General features: G+C 34.4%; 1 long non-coding RNA gene across 1 annotated transcript; it reads left to right on the top strand.

Annotated features, from left to right (window-relative positions):
- The first annotated feature begins 1,284 nt into the window (after positions 1-1,284).
- LOC127876707 (uncharacterized) lies at positions 1,285-5,968 on the top strand. The gene is made up of 3 exons (XR_008048038.1): positions 1,285-1,506; positions 2,863-2,890; positions 5,534-5,968. It is a non-coding gene; the product is annotated as an uncharacterized LOC127876707 (long non-coding RNA).
- Positions 5,969-9,797: the final 3,829 nt, after the last annotated feature.

Genomic DNA, 9,797 nt, shown 5'->3' with positions numbered 1-9,797 from the left:
TTCGGGACCGAAACTCAGCATCCCCAGAGGTTTTTGTGAATACATGACGCAGGACTCGCAGGTAAAAAAATTACTGTGAATTAAACTTTACGCATACGTAGCATTATTTAACAGCTGGTTTTTATATTTAATAGAAATTTTAAGTTAAAAAACATGCATGACCCCACATGGGCTGTCAGTTGTAGTAGCAGCCATTGTGTGAATACGTTTTTTATCACTGTGACCTTTGACCTAGTGACCTGAAAATCAATAGGGGTCATCTGCCAGTCATGATCAAAGTACATGTGAAGTTTCATGATCCTAGGCGTAATCTTTCTTGAGTTATCATCCAGAAACCATTTAATGTGTCAAGTCACCGTGACCTTGACCTTTGACCTAGTGACCTGAAAATCAATTGGGGTCATCTGCGCGTTATGATCAATGTACCTATGAAGTTTCATGATCCAAGGCGTAAGTGTTCTTGAGTTATCATCTGGAAACCATTTTACTGGTTCGAGTCACCGTGACCTTGACCTTTGACCTAGTGACCTGAAAATCAATAGTGGTCATCTGCAAGTCATGATCAATGTACCTATGAAGTTTCATGATCCTAGGCGTAAGCGTTATTGAGTTATCATCCGGAAACCATTCGGTGGACGGACGGACCGACGGACCGACTTGTGCAAAACAATATACCCCCTCTTCTTCGAAGGGGGGCATTACAAATAATATTTATCTGTTTAGTGTGATTGTATACCTTTTTTATCAACACATTCAGTTAACATATATTAAACAATCAGCACTCATATTTGAATCAGAACTCTTGAGTTTTAACACTGGAAATGGCGGACATTGTGATTGTTACGGAATAAAGAATCACTCTTTGGTGTTTTCTAATTGTTCAATGTTGACAAATAAATTAATACACTGACTTAAGTAATATTTAAACTAATACTGACGTTAAGGAATAATTCTTTTTTCAAATAAATTTATAAATAATTTTGTCAGACTTAAAAAGGAGAGGAACTTAAAGTGAAAGAACAAAATGAAAGTGAAAAAAAGCATGTTTGGGTATGGGCACAACATAATAAAACAGTAATATATTTTAACAAAAATAGCTTTTGAATTTTTGGATTTGAACCTCTTTTGAAACTTCTGACCATGATTTACTACCTATATAAGTATGAATGTTACATTTTTAATAAATCCTTTGCATGCTGGGAAATTTGTCGTCTGTTAAAATGTCGTCTGCTGAATTTCTAACATTAGCATTTTCTTCAATTTTTTTCAAAGAATACTATAAGAATAGCAAACAGTTTGGATCCTGATGAGATGCCACGTTTTGTTTGCAAAGGCCTTCAAAACTCGGTTCCAGCACTGAAAGAGTTAAATTTCAGTCAACTTCAATTCTAAGGCGGATGTTGGAGTGACAATAATGCCAGACACAGGCCAGAAGTCAGGACTGTTTACATCATTTGGGAGTAAAAACACCCTGAATAGTCCGAAAACTAGTCATAGTTTTACCAGGTACTCTTACACCTGTTTTGCACTGTTTAAGATCAAGTCATTGTCATACATTATCATAATTGTTTAAAAATAATAGTATTTTACATGATTTATGCTTATTACTTTAAGAGAAGAGGTAAATTGGATACATCAACGTATGGTTATGCAATGTTGGACTCTTGTCAGGGCTTTTTCAGTTTTTTTCCTTCTTTAGCAAGGACATTTTCTAGGCCCCTTCCCCCAAAAGAAAGTCCCCTTTCCGTGAAAGAATTAAAACAAAATGTTCAATTTTCCCCAATTTTCAAGCTTACTTCCTCTTTTTCAGTTTTGTCGGTATTTTTTCCCCAAAATTGAAGGCCAGACCCTTCCCCCAAATCAAGAAAAAAAAACCTGCTGGCTGTAATCTCCAGGGGTTTCACTGAGTTAAAAAAAGTTGTTGCCACTTTTTCGCGACGTAAACAACCTTTACATTTTTTGAATCAGTGAATACATAGCTACTGTGTTGCTATAGTTAATCTTTAACCGGGCTTTCCTAATTAATGGCTAATTTCACTGTTTCATATTTGTGTACTTTTCATTGGTATTCAGTAATAATATACATTTAATTGACTGTTGCATGATTTTTGCTGCGTGGTTGAGTTACAAATGTTGGTTATAAGTGTGACTTACAATAAAATACCAAAACCAATGTCTCCTACACAAAAGATATATGCAACGCATATCAATACTAATCAGTTGTGCCATGAATTCTTAAATCTGTCACAATATTTAGTATTATTTACAATTACATTGCAATTTATAAGTTTTCTTTCATTTAAGTACTAAAAAGTAATACATGTGCATTATTTACAAAAGACAACATCTAGCATATCACACCTTCCCCAAAAATTGATACGCATACATTTTTATTCAACAACATCATTTTCAGTCAGATACTTTACTGTTTTTAGTCAAACTATTGCCCAGTTTCACAAAGGAAGTGTCTGGCCTTTGTGAGTAAAAACCCCTTTGAGGGAAATAGCTCAAACACAGAATAAAGTTGTTACAATATATTTAATAACATGATGTACACATAAATTTACAATGTTATATAACGGAATTCCGCAAGTTTTTTTTCTGTCTTATAAATAGTATAATCCCTTTGGTTCTTATGGAAGGGACTTAGGACCTTTAGTCTCTTATTTTTCAGTAGGATTATGAGTGTAATAATAATAATGTTATGTAATAATGAAACAAGACAGCAACATTATATTTTATCATTTAATGTTACGTAATATGGATAAATACTAATTATTTTTATCACATGCAGTAGTACTAACTAACTTAGTTGTAAAAAGAAATTCGTCAATAAATTTTAGATATTCAAACATTTTACAGATTCCTAGAGTAAAAACTTCAACCTATGGTAAGCAGTCTTTCAGGTATGCTGCCCCTGTGCTGTGGAATTCCCTCCCAGAAGAATTTCAGAGCCAACATAAATTATAACCAACTCAAAAATCTTATTCAGTCTAGGAATGGAAATGTCTGGAAATGTTCTTCTTGTTCCTGGGACAGGGCCACAGCACAGGTACAGCATACTGCAAAATAAGTAGTTTCTAGTTTCTGTGCCCTTCTTTTTCATGTTTATTGTGCTTATTTTGTGCTTTTCGCGCTCTTTTTGTGCTTTTTGTATCGCATGTTTCAACATTACCCTGTTGATTACTATTGTCTATAAATATTCTGTACTGCTTGTTGTTTGTGCTGAAATGCTTAGGCCTATTTGTGTACCCGTCTATGTGTATACATGTACGCATTAATGTTGTATGTTTAGAGCCAGTTGCATGACACCGGTGACAGTCAAATTAACATTATTCACTTTCCATTACTATTTTTTTATTTGTTACGTAATCTGTTTACTTAAATTCTTATACGACCCAAAGCTTGCCTTGCTTGTCAGTCTTTATGTGCTTGATGCCAGTCCATGAACATTTTTACCATGAACAGTTTTCACTATTATTTTGTTTAGCATGAAATCTGCTTTTACCTTAAATCTATAACTACCTTCGGTCTGCTGTGATTGTCAGTTTTTATATGGGCTTATATATACTTGCTGTGCTTGTCAGTTTTATATGTGCTTATATGTACTTGCTGTGCTTGTCAGTTTGTATATGCTTATGTGTACTTGTCAGTTTTTTTATGTGCTTATATGTACTTGCTGTGCTTGTCAGTTTTATATGTGCTTATATGTACTTGCTGTGCTTGTCAGTTTGTATATGCTTATGTGTACTTGTCAGTTTTTTATGTGCTTATGTGTACGTGCTGTGCTTGTCAGTTTTATATTTGCTTATGTGTACTTGCAACCTTTTATTTGTGAGGAAGCTGCTGACCAGTTCAATTCGAATCTGTTTCAATTGGATTCCTCGTGTTTACCCACTTTCTTAGCTCATTTTGTGTTTGGTTTCTTCTTAGTCTTTAAACTCACATTTTTTTACGGCAGTTTTTTATTTTTATATTTTTATGATCTACTTATAGATCAAGATCAGCGGCCTCCTGCACAATATTTCTTTAAATAGTATGAAAACTATTAGAATGTAATACTGTGATTTCATTAACTTATTAGCATGCATATCATATCTATTAACTTAATTTCGCTATATTTTATTTCCATATTGTAGCTGTTTTATACTTGTTACATTTATACACATGTTTATATAGTCGGTTCAAAAGCCTTAATGGCTTATTTTGTCTATTTATGTCTTGCCGACTCAAAATAAATCTTATCTATGTATCTATGTATGTATCTATGTATGTATCTATGTATCTATCTATGTATCTATCTATGTATCTATCTATCTATCTATCTATCTATCTATCTATCTATCTATCTATCTATCTATCTATCTATCTATCTATCTATCTATCTATCACATGCTATACCCTGTTTTCAATGTAATATAACCATAACATTTTTTTTATTACACATGTGTAATACAACATTTTTAAGCGTTTTTATTGGCTGAGTTTTCATTTATTGACCAATCGCATTTTGTTATTTTGCTTTGTAAAAGCCGAGGCATTCCAAATGACGTCAGGAAATGTAAACAATATTCGAGATTTATCATAATGTTTGCGTAAATATTTATTTAATTTGTTCATTTAAAAGCATGTGATAAACAAGATCTGACACTCGTTGTCATATCATACCATATTTTATTAAACTCGTCTAGGAAATTTGTTAGAAAGCTCGCCAAAGGCTCGCTTACTAACAAAATTCCTGAACTCGTTTAATAAAATATGTTATGATATGACAACTCGTGCAAGATCCTATATATATCACATAGAGCCTGCGAACATCCTTGCAAGGTTGCTCAGGTTTATATGAAATTTCTTGTTATACCCCCACAAACGAAGTTTAGCAGGGTATATAGGAGTGAGCTTGTCTGTCGGTTGGTCTGTCTGTCGGTCCGTATTAAGTGTCCGCTCTTTTATTCAAGTTGTTTTCATCTGATCTTCACCAAACTTGGTCAGATGTTATATCTAGATGATGTCTAGGTCAAGTTAAAATATGGGTCATGCCGGGTCAAAAACTAGGTCACGGGGTCACTTAGTGCGTTTTAAACCTTGAGCATTGTGTCCGTTCTCTAATTCAAGTAGTTTTCATCCGATCTTCACCAAACTTGGTCAGAAGTTTTATCAAGATGATCTTAAGGCCAAGTTTGAATATGGGCCATGCAAGATAAAAAACTAGGTCACTGGGTCACTTATTGCGTTTTACACATTCAGCATGGTGTCAGCTCTCTAATTCAAGTAGTTTTCATCCGATCTTCACTACACTTGGTCAGAAGTTGTATCTAGATGATGTGTAGGTCAAGTTCAAACATGTGCCATGCCGGGTCAAAAGCTAGGTCACGGGGTCACTCAGTGCGTTTTAAACATTGAGCATGGCGTCCGCTGTTTTTTGTGAAGACAACATGCAAAATATTTTGCGTCAATGCGGCATGTGGGGGTATTTGTCAAGTCTGTGACAAAGCTCTAGCTTCATCCCAGGTTCTGATTGTGTTGTTTTCAGGAAGAGAGTGTTAGGTATGATGGATGACCCAACGCCCACCAAAAGGCCACGACTGCTCTCGGAGACCATTTCCTACATTATGAAGCCAAAACGAGCACCCACAGTGGATGTCAAGCCATCACAGCAGCTACAGGGGTATGGTAAACCTTGACGATCAAATGAGCAGTGTTCTGGGAAAATAGGGCTTAATGCATGTGCGTAAGTATCGTCCCAGATGAGCCTTTGCAGTCCGCACAGGCTAATCAGGGACGACACTTCCCAGTTTTATTGAATTTTTATGCCCCCGGTAGGGTGGCATATAGCAGTTGAACTGTCCGTCAGTCCGTCAGTATGTGCGTCGGTGCGAAAACTTTTACATTGCCCATAACTATTGCAATATAGAAGATAGCAACTTGATATTTTGCATGCACGTGTATCTCATGGATCTGCACAATCTGAGTGGTGAAAGGTAAAGGTCATCCTTCAATGTCAAAGGTCAAATATATGTCTTCAAAGCGGCGCAGTAGGGGGCATTGTGTTTCTGACAAACACATCTCTTGTTAGTTTTAAGTAAGTCTCTTTTAAATGACAATCCAGTATAGGTGAAGCTATTGTTCCTGATCAGCCTGTGCGGACTGCAAAGGCTAATCTGGGACAAAACCTAACACACATGCACTAAGCCCGGTTTTTCCAAAAGCAGGTCAAATTTTTACCATCAGTTTTTACAAATAAACCAAGAGCCACTTGCCCTGCAGGGCAAGTAGGCCTGATAATGCACTTGTCTTAAAGTTAAATCTGCGACTTGCTTTTTTGACGTGTGTTTACAGTGGTTTGATAGAAAAGAACTTGTTAAGTTAAAACAAAATAAGTTCTAAGGTTGGTTATTTTTAATGATTGCTGGTAAATTTCATTGATGAACATCAGGAGAAGTATTTCAGGATTTAATGATAAATAACACCGTAATGGGACAAACATAGCCATAATGTTAATTGTTAAAGCATAGCCAAAATTTTAGAATTTAAGTCATGACCAAATTTTTTTGTTTGAACCCTTTTCAAAATGTTAGTTTCTCTACCATAGCCAAAATGTTTAGTTTCTCAACCATAGGCAAAATGTTACTGTCTCAACCATATCCAAAACGTTAGTTTCTCAACCATAGACAACACGTTAGTTTCCCAGCCATAGCCAAAATGTTAGTTTCTCAACCATAGCCAAACAATTATTATCCCCCGCCATAGGCGGAGGGATATTGTTTTGGCGTTGTCCGTCCGTCTTTCCATTTGTCCGTCCGTCCATCCGTCCGAAGCCATGTCTTGGAAGTGCTTTGGCGGATTTCATTGAAACTTGGTATGAGTATATATATATGGATAAAAGGATGATTCACGCCTAATGGCATTGTACACCATCTGTTAATAACAGAGTTATGGCCCTTTGTATCTTGATAAAATGCATGTTGTGTGTGTCTGGAGCCAAATCTTGGAAGTGCTTTTGCTGATTTCACTGAAACTTGGTATGAGTATATATATGGATAAGAGGATGATGCACGCCAAATGGCATTGTACACCATCGGATAATAACGTTATGGCCCTTTGTATCTTAAAAAAATGCTTTTTTGAGTGTCAAATATAACACTTTTGTGTCCAGAAGCATATTGGCGGGGGATATCAATTCAACGAATTTGCTTGTTTTCTCAATTGTAGCCAAAATGTTAGTTTCTCAACCGTTGCCGTTTTTCCCTATCCTGATATTCGTTTAGGCAAACTCATTTTAAATTGTTTTCGAAATTGAACATTAAACATGTAAAAGTATTAAGTTTTAAACAAGCCGTCGTTCCAGCAGTGGAAGCGTGGCCTCACTTTAATGCATTGCATTCTAACCTGCAATGTATCAGGGTCAGTTCGCGGCCAGTAAAATAATCGTGATATAATATAGAAGCTATCGCGTGAATTAGGTTAAATGAAGATATTCAGCGGTATAATTATGGTATGTTTATAATAGATTCTTAATGTGTTTTCAACAATACCATTATAAATATTATTTTTGATTAATTTAACAAGAATTATTCCACCATTTTGACTAATGTATTAAGCACGAGCGCGATGATTCTCGATAGTGTTAATAATTGAATCGAATAGCAATTCCGGACAAACCACTAAAACAGATTTGTTCAAAGAACGCGCGTATAAATATTTAAAATATGTACGGATACTAAGCGCGTGGCCAGTTGACTCATATGTTTTAATTTCACTTCCATTCTTCTTTTGGTTTTCTGTTTTGTATTTATAGGTTAATGACCAGCAATATGTAATAATGTAAAATAAGCCTCGAAAACTCCGCGTAACATCCCGTACTGTGTGTGATGCAGCTAAGAACTGCATAGAAAAAGACATTCGCTATCTTTGATCTCATTCATTGAACTCTTTACCTTTCAACAACTCCAACCACAATCAACGCCGTATATCTTTTTTAAAGATATTTCTTGTTGATATCTGAATGCATGTGTACAATGTAGCTTGCATATTTAAGTAGAAGTATGTTGGTTTTGTTCAATTTAAATCATAGTGTTGATTTGAGTGTTTTTATTATGTTTTTAGTCTTTGCGTAGAGATTATAGTTTTAACTAATCAAAATGTCTGTAAATGGACTGTTCTGAGGGAAAAATAGACTGTTCTGCCAGTGCTCTCAGAACTGTATAAAATAAACTGTTTTGGCTGATAACAGTCACTTCTTGATTCTTTCTTGAAAACGTAACAACTCTAGAAAAAGGTGGGAATTTGAAATAATTAAACTCTAAATTATTGTAACACCAGCATCAAGACATTTTGGCATTATTTATAAAAAAAATTCTTATTATTTAGCTAATTTTTATTTGGCATTTTCTAAATAAGAAAGAATCTTTTAATTGAAATAACTTTTGTAAATTCTTCTTATTTTTTTGCATTTGAGTCACTGGAGTTTTCAACTCTCCATAATTTGTGTTCTTTAGATTAAGTTAGACTTATTTTATAAACTAAATTTTTGAAGCAGCTTCTAGACTAACAGTAACTAGTAACTAATATTTATATCAGTTTTTTTGACAGATTGTGAACTTCTTTTTACATTCTTTAAGGTATTTGCTGTGTTTGTTCATTTTTTAACGATGCTTAGATTCTTTAGACCTTGCTTATACCTGTTCTTAATTCTCTGTCATTGTTCTTCATTTTCCTAGTTCTTATAATAAAAGTTAGTTATTTTCGTTAAAGCTGCTTTTGTTTTCACTTATAGATTAATTCTTTGAGTGTATTCAGGCGTATCTGACTGGACGCCTTTAGTTAATTGAATTACAACCAGTCAGTGGTGTCATCCTAACCGGAAATAAGGTACATGACTATGTCCGGATATATTCATGCCACCAATGTGTATGTATTTGCATAATTATATTAATAATAAACTTAGGAGTATTTATTATAGTGAATTCACATTTTAAACAAAAAAACAAACCTTATGACAATCACAGTCGTGTACTGTTGTACTTTCTTTTCTGTTACAGGATCTGGTTCAGCCATGGTACTTCACTGTTTCTGAACATAGCATTTGGGATGATTCCTGAAAAAAACCCACATATAATGCATTTTTTGCAGCTGATTTTTATATTATTTCAACACTTCAGTCAAACACTCAAAAAAACAAAGGATAGTTTCGGTTTTGAAAGTTTATAAATATAGAGATTTTGGTGTAAAAAACATGAAAGTTAAATGACCCGTTCTCCTGATTGGTTTTCATTCACATTCTTCTACTTTCTAGTTCTATTTAAGAATAAAAAAAGCCCCGAAATCATATAATTCCTATGATAAAATCATGATTACAAATATAAACTTTCTGAAAATAACTCGTAATACGCTTTGCTTTCAAAATTTGGCATTTTTATACAATATTTACTTTTAGGTTCCAATCCAGGTGTAATGGTATATGTACGAACATGAAATGTGTCTTGACAAAACGGAATGTTTAATGCATTTTTCCTCACTTCATCGTACTTAAAAGTAAATATACAACAAGCGATAGCTTTAATATGCGTCAATAAAATAATAAAAATAAAACATGTGTGCAACTTACGCATATATTGTGCTAAAGACGTTGATTTCTTCAGCGACACAGTAAAATTTTATTTTCTCTGACGAATTTCTATCCCCCGTTGACGTCACATCCGGCTAAGGGACACAACTCTAACACTAGTAAAAGCGAATAACTGAAAGGGTCTATAAGACTCGATAAATATTTCCGTATTACATAATTGCCCACAAAG

Source organism: Dreissena polymorpha, chromosome 4 (genome assembly GCF_020536995.1).
Source record: "Dreissena polymorpha isolate Duluth1 chromosome 4, UMN_Dpol_1.0, whole genome shotgun sequence".
Classification (NCBI taxonomy): domain Eukaryota; kingdom Metazoa; phylum Mollusca; class Bivalvia; order Myida; family Dreissenidae; genus Dreissena; species Dreissena polymorpha.
Note: the sequence above shows the minus strand (reverse complement) of the source record. Positions and strands in the feature narration are given on the sequence as shown.